The following is a 15,019-nucleotide window of genomic DNA, read 5'->3' as shown; positions in this document are numbered from 1 at the left end:
TCCTGAGGAGGGGTTGGAAGCAGGGGCTCCAGGTCCCTGCCCAGGAATTGCTGTCACTCTCAGCTCCAGGCAGCACCAGGTTGCTTGGTGAGAGAAGTGGGGATGTGTTTGCTGTTGCCCTCCACCCCTAGTGGTCACCTGGGCAAGAGCACAGGGAGAGCCCTGGGGGGTGGGGCACCTGGTGTCTTGGAGGGTGTGGTGGTAAGGCAGCAGCAGCTGACCACCCCCCCCCCCCACCCCGCACTGGCACTGGTGGCATCATGGGGAGTTGGGTGGGGGAATCTGCGGGGGTACCTCTTAGTGACCGTCAATGGAGATCCCTAGGGCGTCCCCCACAGAGACTGCACTTCCTCAGAGGAGCTGGTCCACTGTGGTTGTGGCCTGGAAAGGGGACATGGACTTCCCTGACCCTTGCCAGCTCGCATATTCATTTTGCACTGAGCCCTGAAAATGTTGTATCCTGTCCTGACTGGACGCTGACTAAGGTCAGCTGATCACCTTAAGGTCACTGAGACCTACTTGCTGCAAAACTCAGGTTGCTCCCCAGGGCTTGTCCTCCCTAAATTCACCACCCCATTAGCCACCATCAAGCTCTCCTTCCTCCTTCTCCCCTTTCTTGTCTCCCCTGCAGCTGTGACCATGTGTCCCTTTTCCCCTCCTGTCTCCCTGTCAGTCTGCCTTGCAGGATCCTTCTCCTTAGCCCTGGTTTACTGTTAGTGCTCTTGAGGCTTTCAGGGTTTCTGCCCTGCCATTCACACACTTCCTTTTTCATGACTTTCATCCCATTGTGTGCTGACTGTCCTGCCCAATCCATATCTTATGCTCTATCATCCTGGCAGTTCACTCTGTCCAGTGACCTGATCTTACTTTCCAGAGCCCACACTTCTTTTTTTTTTTTTCCACACTTCTTCTAAGATTGCAGAGAAATTCATCTTTGCTAAAAATAGCTGCTGCTTACTCAGCATTTCCTAAAAGCTAGGCTTGTTGGTTGTATGTTTATTTCTAGGACTCTCGCTTTTGCTTCAAGCTAACAATTGTCAAAGTACATTTCATGGGTGAAGAAACAGAGGCTCAGAGAGCTAAAGAAGCCAGCCTGAGATCACACAACTACTAGATTACTCAAAAGTTGGTTAAATTCCAAAACATATTTCTATCTACTCTAGCAATGAAGTACCACAATGATACTTGTATTAGATACTAATGAGCTATTCTATTACCTCTTCTAGGTAAAACTAAGAATAAGCACTAGTTATGTGCCAAACACTGTGTTCTAATTGCTTTACATATGTTAACTCATGTAATAAACAGCTTATGAGATATGTACTATTATTGTTCAGTTCAGTTCAGTCACTCAGTCATGTCCGACTCTTTGCGACCCCATGAATCGCAGCACGCCAGGCCTCCCTGTCCATCACCATTGTAGAGTTGGAGAAACTAAGACCAGAGAGTTTAGTAACTGAGGTCATGCACATAGTAGGAGGAATTGAGTCAGGAGTTCAGCCTAAGCAGGCAGCCCCCTCTGCTCTGGGTGTATCCACAGTGCCACATACCTTGCTCCAGGCAACTACAAGTTGGCACTTGCCATGGGCAGTTGCCATCTACCACCATAAGGCTTAAATCATGTGCTACTGCAGCTGCTGGTTTTCAACACTCCCTGAAAGATCAGGGTGGAGAGCAGAAAGGAAGCACTCCATGCTCTGGGAAAAACCAGCAGGACAGGTCTTCAGATAGATTTTTTTCAGGAGCCTATTTTACGAGCCCAATTCTTATATCTCCTCATATCTAGAAAAGCACTAAAATCTTTCATGGTGATAACTGCTCCTCATGACTAGCAGAAACCTTCTGCAAAAAAATAATGTGATTGACTGCATACTGCTCCTTCATCAAAACCACATACATACTGTCCTCCCTGCCTTGCCTTTTTGGAGCAGTTTCTCAGAGCTATCTGAGGTACTGTCTCCCAGGCTATAGTCCTCATTTTGCCCCAAATAAAACTTAACTCACAACCCTCACGTTATTCATTTTTTTAGAAGTCAGCATTGCTCTGTTTGGTCCATAACCAACTCTGAGGAGTTAAGAAAGTGGCTCCTCTGTCTCTCACATTGTCTACCTTTTGAACAGTCGTGATATTATATGGTCACACTATCCCTACTGAGAAACTAACTGGAAGAAAGCTAAAGGCATGAAAATTCTCTAAATGCAACATGGAAGATAATATCTTACGTGTGATTTTTAAGTCTTGTTTAACTCCCTGTACTGCATTTTCCCTTCTTGGAGAGAGAAATCGAGTTTCACAGAGTCCTAAGTAATTCTTTTGAAGTTTGTATTAACCATAGTTATATAACATGGAGGAGTAATAAATTGCTTAAATGGTGAGATAAGTAAGGAGTAACAATATATAAAAGTTTATTCATTCATCAGATATTTACTGAATGTCTATTATGAGCCAGATATAGTCCTAGGCTTAGGAGAGACCATGGTGAACAAGATGTAATTTCTAGCCACAAAGACTTCATTCTTTTAGGGGAGACAGAGAAACTCCATGGGGCACATGGGGAGCAGCACCTAGAGAAATCCCCAGGCAGAAGGAAAGCTGTTTGCTGGAGGCAGGAAAACTAAAGATCCCCAGACAAGGTCCACCTTGTCTGGGTGGTAGACAGTAGACCAGTAGACCAGTCTAGCAGTAGACCAGACCTTACATCCTTGCTGTGTACTAAGTCACCTCTCAGTGCCTCACTTTTCTCATCTGCGAAATGAGTTGCTGCCTCATTGCATTGTAAGGCTTAACTGAGCTAATCTCTGAAGTGTTTAGAGCATAATATGCAGCCACTAAATGTTAACCAGTACTGTTACTATTATAATTACTGTCATTAGAGCTGAGGCTGAACTCAAGGAAAGGCAAGACTTTCTTTCAAAGAGGAATATATTTATGTTTCTCCCAAATTCCTAACTTATCCCTTCCCCTACCTTTCTCCTTTGGTAATCATAAATTTTTTTTTTCTATACTGTATGGCACAGGGAACTATATCCAGTATTTTGCAATAACCTATATGGGAAAAGAACCTGAGAAAGAATATATAACTGAATTTTATATATGCCCGCATGCCAAGTTGCTCCAGTTGTGTCTGACTCTTTGCAACCCCATGGACTGTAGCCTACTAGGCTCATCTGTTCTTGGAATTCTCCAGGCAAGAATACTGGAGTGGCTTGCCCTGCCCTCCTCCAAGGGATCTTCCTGACCCAGGGACTGAACCCACATCCTTTATGTCTCCTGCACTGGCAGGTAGGTTCTTTACCATTAGCACCACCTGGGAAGCCCAAATATTATATATATATATATATATAAAACTGAACTGGGCGAATGGACAGAAGATCCTGATGAGCTACAGTCCATGGGGTCACAAAAGAGTCAGACATAGCAACAAAATAACAACAGCAAAAATATAACTGAATCACTTTGCTGTAAACCTGAAACTAACACATTGTAAATCAACTATACTCAGTAAAAAATAAGTTTATTAAAAAAGAGGAGCATGTTATCTTAAACTGCTCCCATTACCCAAATGATTCAAGCAAATGAACATGGATTCACTGAGAGAGTCCCCATTTGGGCATAAAAGAGTATTATGGCTTTTTATACAGCTCCTGACTCTGGTTACCCCTGTACTACACAGGGGATTGTCTGTCTTTGTGGCTAGAGATGGAGGGGATGGTGGCAACTCCTGCTGAACCTTGGGATGTCTGTTTCCGAGTTGCTATCTTTTTCTATGGGGAGGCGAGGGATAGATTTGGTATTCAGAGCTTCCTCTGAGTATACCAACATCCCTGGCTCCAAGTTCTACTTTCCTGGAGCCCTGCCTCTGGGACCTGGGAATCTCTCTCACTGGTTCATGTTTCCCAAGTTGGATGACTTAGAAACAAACTTGATTTTCCTTGGATTATGGCTTTTAAATTCATCTAAAGAAATACAAAATAAGGCAACAGTAGAAATAAACTCACATTTTAGTATTTAGAAAATCCCTCTTATTTTAAAATCAATTCACTATTCTGTTCTCTCGTTTTTCCAAGATGAGATCATCACCACCAAACATTTAAAGGCAGGGTGAAGGACACTCCATCACTTCTATGATTGGCAGGATTCTCCACTTGTATCCTGTGTCAGTCAGGGAAACAAAACTCATGGTTGGGATTTTGACAGGGGAAAATTAAGGTAGGAATTTAAGTGTTGGATAGCTGGAAAAGCAAAGAGAGGGAACAGAGATAATAACTGAAGCCAGCAGCTCCACCCCTGGGGCTGGGGAATCAAAGGGAAGGAGTTGGGTTGTCAGAATTGAGATGCTAACAAGTGGGCCCCCATGTCCTGGGACTGAGACCTCTGAGGAAGGGTTACTTCTGATACCTTGCAGGGCACAGTGAGGCTGTTTGGGAAGATGGGGAAAAAAGCTGGAGATGGGAATTAACAGTCCCTAACAAGGTGAAGGACTTCCAATATTCATTGTAAGGATTGATGCTGAAGCTCCAATACTTCAGCATCAGTTATGAAGAACTGACTCATTGGGAAAGACCCTGCTGCTGGGAAAGATTGAAGGCAGGAGGAGAAGGGAACAACAGAGGATGAGATGGTTGGATGGCATCACTGACTCAATGGACATGAGTTTGAGCAAGCTCTGGGAGTTGGTGATGGACATGGAAGCCTGGTGTGCTGCAGTCCATGGGGTTGCAAAGAGTTGGACATGACTGAGTGACTGAACAGGGTGAAGGGTCATTGCTGAAGCAATTTGAAAGGATTGAGAAGCAAAGCAAGAGGGGAGCAGAGCTGTTCTTTCTCCTTCAGTCCTTCTCTAGCACTCTTATCACAGAGCCTAGCAGGAGCCTAGGGTGCAGGAGTAGGTCTGTTACTGAGAGAAAATTATTTTGTAACCAGAACAAGTCATTTGCCTGCTTCAGGGATAGGCCTCTAGGTGTACCCAAATCTCTGCAACTGCAGGCCTGCTCCATATGGGGGCTGACTGCCTGTGTCATTGCTGAGCCAGGCATGCTTGTGTTTTGCTGTTGAGGTTATTGGGGGACAACATAGTGAAATCAGCTCCCTGGAGATCCTGTGTACACTTAACATAATTTTCACCACATTCAAATGGGACAGCTTCTTCAGGCTGCACATGAGCATTCCATGACTTTTAGAACAGAGAAACATTTTGTTTTCAGTAAGTTGACATAAACTCCTGATCATCATCTTAGCGCCTTCTCTTTTTTCTTAAATCCTCACCTCTAATTCAATTACACTAATCTTAATTCTATCAATTTATCTATCTACTATTGTTAAGGACAAATCCAACTTAAAAAATACGGGGTTTAATTCTCTCTTTGAGAATAAAGGAAGAGACTGGCCTCCCTTCTCTCTTATCCTGCAGCATTTACTTTAGAAAACTTGTAATTTCTCTCTTTGAAATATATATAAATCTTTTAAAAGCTAAATATTCTCTTCATAGCTTTATGACAAGTCACGCTTTTCTCTGAGACTTGGGAGCCATCTCTTTGAAACATAAACATCTAGGGACATAGCACCCCTGTCTCCCAGTCTCTGTGTGAGAGTAGGCATCTGACTTGGAGGTGTGTGTGTGTGTGTGCATGCTCAGTCATGTCTGACTCTTTGCGACCCCATGGACTGTCGCCCACCAGGCTCCTCTGTCCATGTTATTCTCCAGGCAAGAATACTTTAGTACGAGGCCATTTCCTTCTCCGAGGGATATTCCCGACCCAGGGATCGAAACTTTGTCTCTTGGCAGGTGGATTCTTTACCTCTGTGCCACCTGGGAAGCCCCCAACCTCATGGCAGCTTGCAAATCTATCCCCTTAAAGATATGAGAAGTTTATTCTTTTTTGAGGGGGTGGGGTGGGATAACGCCAATTAGCAAACACAAATGGCCACCCCAGTTACTGGGTGAATCTAGGATTAGCTGTATGTGATAAATGGAGTTGTCACGTCTTCTTACCTGAGACTAGTCACTGTTTCTCTTGTGTGGAATAGGGCGTATCTGCTCAGCCGTGTAATGTGTGCAGATGGCCTGTGCTGCACATAGCATTCTGGTTTGATGCTCATTCAGTAATGGAAGTTTTCTTTCTCCACTGCCTTTGTGGAGAGGATTTCTGGCTTGGGAGCTTTTGATTTTAATTACATTAATTTATAAATATCTACCTCTCTCTCTCTGTCCATTTCTGACCTACCACATCATTTGCCATAGTTACCTGCCTTCAGTATTTGTCTCCTTGCTTCTTTTCTTGCTTCCTCTGCACAGTCAGGCTGTGGCCTTTTAAAAATGCAGTTCAGCTTATATGATTCCTCTTCCTAAAATCCTGCAGTGCCTCCCATTGTGGCTCAAATGAAACCCAAAGTCCTACAAGCCCTGGGCAGTCTGGCCCTTTTCCATCCTCCCAAAGAGCCCCTGCCTCTCTCCTGCCCGCTCATTATGTTCCAGCTCTGCTGGTCTGGTTTCAATTCCCTGAATGTATCAAGCTTGTTCCCTCCCAGGACTTTTCTACTGCCAGTCATTTGGCCTGGAATGCTCCTTACCTCGCTTCCTATGGTTTATTACTCAACCAATTTTAACCTAATTAAAGGTCCATCTAGTCAAGGCTATGGTTTTTCCTGTGGTCATGTATGGATGTGAGAGTTGGACTGTGAAGAAGGCTGAGCACCAAAGAATTGATGCTTTTGAACTGTGGTGTTGGAGAAGACTCTTGAGAGTCCCTTGGACTGCAAGGAAATCCAACCAGTCCATTCTGAAGGAGATCAGCCCTGGGATTTCTTTGGAAGGAATGATGCTAAAGCTGAAACTCCAGTACTTTGGCCACTCATGCAAAGAGTTGACTCATTGGAAAAGACTCTGATGCTGGGAGGGATTGGGGGTAGGAGGAGAAGGGGACGACAGAGGATGAGATGGCTGGATGGCATCACTGACCTGATGGACGTGAGTTTGAGTGAACTCCAGGAGTTGGTGATGGACAGGGAGGCCTGGCGTGCTGTGATTCATGGGGTCACAAAGAGTCAGACACGACTGAGTGACTGAACTGAACTGAACTGATACCTTCCGTGGAGAGCTACCCTTCTCCCAGGTGAAGTTAGTTTGGTCTTAGGACTTACAGCATTATACCCTTTTCTATGAGCAGAGAGTTTATCAGCATCCATAACTATGTATTTATTTATTTATTGCATGTTTGTTGCACAAAGACAGGGACCATGCATATCCAACCCCCACATCACTGTAAAGCCGTTGCCACTCTGGCGTCTGAAACATGGTACATCCTCAGCAGCTGTTCGCTCATTACGTAGGACTCCAGTGAAGTTCGTCTTAAAGGGAAACATCTCTAAATATTTGTCCCCCTTTTCCTGTTTGTGCTTTCTCCTGTGGGAGGGCTGGACTGAAGGGATGCATGTAGAACACTGCACTTTCCGGGGAATAGAACAATTTCAGTGCTTCAAAACCTATGAAGCCCAGTTGACAACTTGCTGGCTTTCTTGACTAACTCTGTTAAATTACAGTCTATGGGGCAAAGCCAGCAGCCCAGCCCCAGCTGGTGGCATGCTGGGGAGCCTAGGTACCCCTCAGAAGTGAGATGAGCTCTCCTCCATCTGTCAACCTATCAGAATGTTTTCCAACTTGCATCAGAAATCAGCATTTTACTGGTCATACTGGAGGTGTGGCAGGGCTCCCACCTCAGTTAGATGGACAGTGGTCTGGGTTTGCTGTGGGTCTGGTTGAAGGAAGTGCTGGGCCATGACAGGTCCCTGGGGGAGAGGCTGGCCACTGACATGCATTTCACTGAAGAAGTTCAAGAAAGAGTGATTTTAATGAAACAGGTTTAGCTCATGAAGCATGTAACCGGACAAACAAGATTGCTTCTAGGTAAATGGTTTGCAAACTCTTTTTGGTGTTTTCCACTTGGCTTTATTTATTTATTCTTTACACTGGTAGCTTCACAACAGTGGTCATAAGAAATGGAATATTTCCTGCCATATTAGTAAACAAAAAGAATGTCACAGTCATCAGCAATTATAGCCACTGAGAATGGCTAATGGTGAGCTGGTGAGCCCTGAGGGAACTCAGAAAGGAAAGAATACGTGCAGTCTAGAAGCCGTCAGATGCAGCCACTCCCTATGGTGAGCCCAGAGGAAACTCAGGATGTGAAAACTTAGGATACTGGCCCCAGACAGCTTAGGTGCATATCAAAGAAATGATTTCCCTGAGCCCAGACTCTTGTATCTTCCCATATATAGAAAAGAGCTAACTTCCTTAACGGGGGATATCTGCTTTTCTTTAATTAACAATAGTATTTTGATGTCAGACTACTTGCCCTTTGTTGCAAAAATTCTTTGTAACCTGACTCCTCCTTGCAGCAGTTCCCTCAGGGTTACCTGAGATGCTGCCTCTATGTCTTAAGTCCTAAAAATTCCCACTGAGTCCTAAAAATTCCCACTGAATAAAATAATAACTCTCAACTTTTAAGTTGTGAATACTTTTTTAAGTCTGCAGTTACTAGTTTTATTTTATTTTATTTTTTTTTAAAAATAGAATGCTTTATTGACTTTAGGTCAGTTGGGAACAATTACCTATATTTATGCTTTATATTTCCTCTCACTGGAAGAAAAGATAAATGTTACATTAGAGACTTTTCACTTTCATGTATTTGCTGCTCTGGGTTCACAAAACGTTCAGTTCTTTCCTGCAGTATGGGATTCAGTATTACAACTCATCAATGAAAGGTGTATGCCCCAAATTTCCACTTGCTGCCATTGACTTCCGGCCAGAAACAAACTTCTTTGCAGCATTTATGACATCAGCGTCAGCTACTGCATCAATCTGCTGAAGGACTGTGGATGGCGGCGTGTATGAACCAGCAGCTAGAGCCTGGGACCCAACTTCATCCAGGAAACCCTCAGAAGACTCCACTGACATCAGGTACCCAGCTTTCAGCTTGTTCTTGGCAGCTTGGACATCTGGATTAGAAAGGTTTCCTTGAGCAATTGTTTTTACTTGGTTATAAGCAGCCTTGATAACATCTCCAGCAGATGCAGCTTGTGAGATAGTGTAGAACCCAAAGAGTCCAGAGTCTGAGTAACTGGCATTAAAAGCAGAAACATCAAATGGCTGGTGAACTCCCTTGGCAACAGCCTGGTACAGAGAGCTGGTGGCATTGCTGCCCCTCTTAACATGTGGTCCAGCACCGAGGACGTGCTGGAGAACACTGAACACGTTTGCTTCTGCACTTCCTATGGCTGCACTCTGTGCTACAAGAGCGGCATGGACGAGACTGTCTCCATTCTGTTCTCGAATTTCACCTCCATGGTACTTGGCTTTTGCACCAGATAAACCAAGGCCACCCCTTATGTTCAGAAACTGTTCAGCAACTTTCTTTAGGACAGGATGACTCACACCAAGTCCAATCAAAGCCATTCTTGCACTTGTAAAATGATTCTGTACATAGTCATGTAACTCAACTGGTGTCACTTTTCCAATCCTGTAATCAGGACAATATAAGGAATTAGCCAAGGCATTTCTGTAAGCGGCAGCATGCAAATTTTCAATGACGTAAGCCTGTGGATTCTGAAGAGCCACAGCTTTGTCAATCCTTAGCTGAGGCTGAAGGGCAGCTACCTCCCAGCGTTGAAATTCTGGTGCTGTGGTGACATTGAGCAGGAACTCCATTAGAATATCAACATCATCCCGCAGGAATTCCACAGTATAGGCCATGTTTTCCCTTGTTGACAGTCACGCTTAATTTACCACCAACTGCTTCAATTCCACGGGTTATCTTGAAAGATGAAGCTCCTTTTGTAGTCAAACTGGATGCAAGATGAAGCAAATGAGAAGTTCCTAAATTGTTGGAGTTCTCATATCTGCTGCCTGCTTTAATGAACAAACCAATTCTTGATGCAGGAGCATGGTTTTCGAGAGAAGCGATCACTAAACCATTTGGTAACCTGGTAAACTCAAGGTCCTGAGGATGTGGAGGCACTCCTGCAGGGGCTGCTGTGGCTTTAACTTTAGGAGCAACTTTGAGGGAATAAAATCTCGAGAGGGACCCGGCTCTGGTTAACAGTTTCATTGCTCAAGATTGTTCTGAGCCTCGGTCACTGCCGCCTTAGAGGAAAGCAAGATGGTGGCGGCAGTTTTATTTTTTAAATGCCCTTAACAAACATGTCTATAAGCCTGAGTAGCATTAGTGATGACAGTGGAGAGCTCACTGCACAGTGTTATTAACGAGGCACAGAATGCCATAAATAATATGATTTAAATAGAGAGATTGTCCACCTCCTCCCTGTTCCCCCAGGGACTGAGCAAGAGGAATTCTGGGAACAAATAAGTCTGTCCTCACACACAGACCACAAAGTTGGTTCCCATTTGTGATCTGATATTTAGTTTTGATTAGTTTTGACTCAACTACAGGCAGTTGGTTTTTGCTTGCTCCACATTGGCCATGGGCATCACTCACCTTGGGTTGTGGCCGGATTGCTGTTGCCCTCCTTCTGCAAAAGGTGCCAGGCCCGCCACCATTTTTAACCTGGAGGCCCTAGTCAGTAACGCAAGGTGAGCTGACCAACCATGCTGCCTATGGAATTGCTTCCCCACTCGCTTTTCCTGTCTCTGAAAGTGCTGCAGCAGCTGTGGTCAGTGACCCACACAATGAAAACTGTCTATGCTTTTGGGCTGCCTGTCTCCCTGCTCAGCTCAGCTCCTTGGACTAAAGGGGATTCAGGCCAAGTTCAACGGAGAAGCCTGTGATTTCCCCAGGGCTTCTTCAGAAAACTGAATCTCTTCCCAAGCCAAGAGAGACTTGGCTGTCTTCAAAGGAGCCAAGATTTAAACAATTAACTCTCTTAATACAGTTACTATCAATCTTTTATTTGGCCTCTGCCTCAGATTGGAAGCACCCTTCTGCTTACAAAACCCCTTCACGCCACTCTTAAGTCATAGTTGTCAAGGTTTCTATAACTGTGCTGCAAAGAATGATCTTGAGTCTTTTGGCAGCTTTCTGGCATTTCTACCTAGTCAGATTCCCAGGGGGAGGGCCTAGAAATCTTCACTTTTATCAAGCGCTCACAAATATTCTTATACTTATGAGTGAACATTTGAAATTCACTGAGGTGCATGCCACAGAGTTGTTGTTCAGTCTCTCAGTTGTGTCCGACTCTTTGCGGTCCCATGGACTGCAGCACGCCAGGCTTCCCTGTCTTTCACCATCTCCTGGAGTTTGTTCAAACTCACGTCCATTGAGTCAATGATGCCATCCAACCATCTTATCCTCTGTCACACCCTTCTCTTGCCCTCAATATTGCCCAGCATCAGGATCTTTTCTAATGAGTCAGTTCTTTGCATCAGGTGGCCAAAGTATTGGAGTTTCAGCTTCAGCATCAGTCCTTCCAATGAATATTCAGGGTTGATTTCCCTTAGGATTGACTGGTTTGATCTCCTTGCTGTCCAAGGTACTCTCAAGAGTCTTCTACAGCACTATAATTCAAAAGCATTAATTTTTTGGTGTTCAGCCTTCCTTATGGTCCAACTCTCACATCCATACATGACTACTGGAAAAACCATAGCTTTGACTATATGGACCTTTGTCAGCAAAGTGATGTCTGTTTTTTAATATGCTGTCTAGGTTTGTCATAGCTTTTCTTCCAAGGAGCAAGTGTTTTTTAATTTTATGGCTGCAGTCACCATCCACAGTGGTTTTGGAGTCCAAGAAAATAAAATCTGTCACTGTTTCCATTTTTTCCCCATCTATTTGCCTGAAGGGATGGGACCCAATGCCATAGTAACTGTTAATATGTTAACTCATTGTTATAAAAAATCATAGGAAATGACAGCTAAACAAAAAACCCATCGTCTTTTGTAATGCATCTTACAGAGTATTTCTACTTGAGAGTGAGCCCTCTTTAAACTATGCAGCTAACTCACTGTCCCTAAATGAATTATTTGGTGATAAGTGCAAACCACACACATTCATCATTAGAGCTCTGTTGATTTTTTTAGATACTGAAGATATACATAAGTTTGTGGTTAATGTTATTACAGAAATGATATGATATAAAGTAGAGTAGAAATTATGTGGTGGCAGAATTTATTTTAGAATTTTTATATATAAGAGTAATTTTCATTTTTTAGAATTGTTAAGGATTTGAGTTACTTACATTGTTCAGTTATAATTTACTATCTTCAAAGGGGAAATTATTCATTGTAAAAGCTATTTAAACTTAGATTTGGGAACCATACGATGTCTTGGAAGATATTTATTGTAGTACACGTGTGTGTGCTAAGTTGCTTCAGTTGTGTCTGACTCTGCGACTCTATGGACTGTAGCCTGCCAGTCTCCTCTGTCCATGGTATCCTCCAGGCAAGAATATTGGAGTAGGTTGCTGTGCCCTCCTCCATGGGAATCTTCCCAGCCCAATATCAAACCCGTGTCTCTTGTGTCTCCTGCACTGGCAGGCAGGTTCTTTACCACTCCATCTCCTGGGAAGCCCATTATAGTATACATGGAGGGTTTTAACAGCTTCTCTTGAGTCACTTTCAATAAGGAGGGATCAGCCTATTTGAATAAAGTAGAAACATATAAGAAATGAATTTTTTTTTACCCTTGCGGTAAGTAATAATAAACACTGTGATGCTTATACTGGTGGAAGGAAGACTGTTGTGATGTTGTGGAATGTAATCTTGGGGTTCCTGAGTTTTAACAGCAACTTCAATAGTTTCTGAGGGGAAATTCCATCATTTGTTGTCTACTGTAATGGCTGAGATCTTCAAACTGGCTCTTCATGGGACCAGATTTGTTACCTGGTTTGTTTTTGGAGCTATTAGCATGCTCCAAAACGTCTTACCTTGTGAACCATCTCTTATTGGATCCTAGAGAATAAATCCAAAAGGATCATAAGCGGTTTGTGAATCAGTCAAGGTAGCTGGGCTAAGAGACTTCTTACATGAAGACTTTTCTTATTCTAGTTAGAATCAGAAGCTCTGTGCCCAGTGCTTGGTACAGTGTTATGTTGTGCTCTAGGGCTCGTGGAGACCAGCTAGTCCAGGCGTGCACCCTCTGTCCCATAGATAGCAGTGCCCTCTTTCCTAGTCACTCCCATATTCTTATACATTGTTACAGTTCCACAGGACAGACTTCATGAAGGCAGATCTTCATTATGGAACTGTAAGTTAAAGAAAAATTATGTGATACAGGAAACGACAAGAGTAGAACTTTGTTTTCATGGGGGTTTAGGATTGTGCTTTTTCCTTTGTCAATATGCAAACCTGAAAGTGGGCAGATGGGTCTTCTTAGAAAAAAAGAGGGGGAAAGGAGAGAAAAAAATCCAGAAATTTTAGAGTCACTCTTTGTTTCTCCCCAAATACAACAGATAGAAGAGACCCTTGCCTTATGTGTAAGGAAGGCTTAGTATTTCTTTGTGAAAGTAACACAACGTTAAACCTTTCTTTCCTGGATTAGCCTCCCCATCCTCCCCTCCCATGTGTCTCTTTTAGTCATTGGAATTAGTTGTTTGAGGATTGATAAATAGTGGATGAAAAGCAGAAAGCATCTGGCTCAGGAAAAGGAGAGAATTTATAGCAGAATAACTGAGTTTGTATGTAAAGAGAAAAAAAGAGTGGAGAATGGTTGTATTTTGCTTTAATCCAGTGTGCCTGAGGTGCATTGTAGAAACTTCCTTTATAGATAGTTCTCTTTTTTAACTCATTGCTTTAAATCCTACTGTAAGAGGTCAAAATGGCCACAGTTCATTTTATGGTGGAAGATGTTTTGCGGAATTTAAATTTTAGTGAGTTACTCATCCCAAAGGAATGAATGAAGTAGAAACAATTGTGCTTATGTCACCTGAGCTGTTAGATCAGTTGAGAATTGTGCCATGTACTCAAATATCATTTGGATTCAATTTGCCTGACACTTGCCTTTTCTTGTTCTGCACAACCTCCCTAGGATCTCATATACTCACACAATACCAGCTCCCAATAGTGAACTAATGGGCCCCAAGGCTAGATTTTATTTAGACCATTCCTGTGGAAGTACTTAATATTGTCCACTAGAAGCAAAAGGATAATACTTTATTTTGTAAGATCCATTGGCACTTGGTGATTTAAAGGAAGAAATATCTGTTTGGTTTATGATGATGTTATCTAACCAAAACTCTGATGATTTCCTTAATTATTCAAGGTTATGATTCTTATTACAAAAGCCATTATTGTTAGTTTTATATTTAAGCAACAACACAGATATATTAGATGCTGTGCAAAATGTACCCAAGTAGATTCCAGTAATTATGAAGAGATACGATGGAAAAGATTGAATTCATTCCTTCAGGTGATCAAAAATCATGTTTTGTCTTTACTATCTTTACCTTTGAAGAATGCAAGTCTGATACATGTATTTTTCTTCTTTTTTCTTTCTTTTTTTCTACGAATGTACTCATCTTACACATATGGATTCATTCAAAGCATTTTTGCTCATGTTAAGTGGGTTCATTAGATCAATACAAAGCAAAATGGTGTCACCTATAACTGTCTATCTATGTATCTATGTATCTATCTATTTCTCTAACTGGCAGGGACTGGTCAATTAGTAATAAGGCATTGGTAATTGGTGAGAATATGCAATCAATGGCTGATTAATTGACCACCATCCATGAGAAAATGAGCCCATCTTATAACTTGCTGTTGGTAAAGAATCACCTGCAATGCAGAAGACCCTGGTTTGATTCCTGGGTAGGGAAGATCCGCTCAAGAAGGGATAGGCTACCCATTCTAGTATTCTTGGGCTTCCCTTGTGGCTCAGCTGGTAAAGAATCTGCCTGCAGTGTGGGAGACCTGGGTTTGATCCCTAGGTTGGGAAGATCCCCTGAAGAAGGGAATGGCTACCCACTCCAGTATTCTGGCCTAGAGAATTCCATGGACTATACAGTCCATGGGGTTGCAAAGAGTTGAATACTACTGAGTGACTTTCACTTTCACTTTTATAACTTGCTGTG

At 42.9% G+C, this 15,019-nt stretch overlaps 1 long non-coding RNA gene and 1 pseudogene across 3 annotated transcripts in view; one reads left to right on the top strand and one right to left on the bottom strand.

Annotated features, from left to right (window-relative positions):
* The window catches only part of LOC109563719 (uncharacterized), a 273,799-nt gene that overhangs the window by 206,185 nt on the left and 52,595 nt on the right, over window positions 1-15,019 (top strand). The gene's annotated exons all lie outside the window — the stretch shown is intronic.
* LOC109563718 (cytochrome b-c1 complex subunit 2, mitochondrial pseudogene) lies at window positions 8,566-10,161 on the bottom strand (annotated as a pseudogene).

Source organism: Bos indicus, chromosome 9 (genome assembly GCF_029378745.1).
Source record: "Bos indicus isolate NIAB-ARS_2022 breed Sahiwal x Tharparkar chromosome 9, NIAB-ARS_B.indTharparkar_mat_pri_1.0, whole genome shotgun sequence".
Taxonomy (NCBI): Eukaryota; Metazoa; Chordata; class Mammalia; order Artiodactyla; family Bovidae; genus Bos; species Bos indicus.
This window is presented reverse-complemented; position numbering and strand designations above follow the sequence as displayed.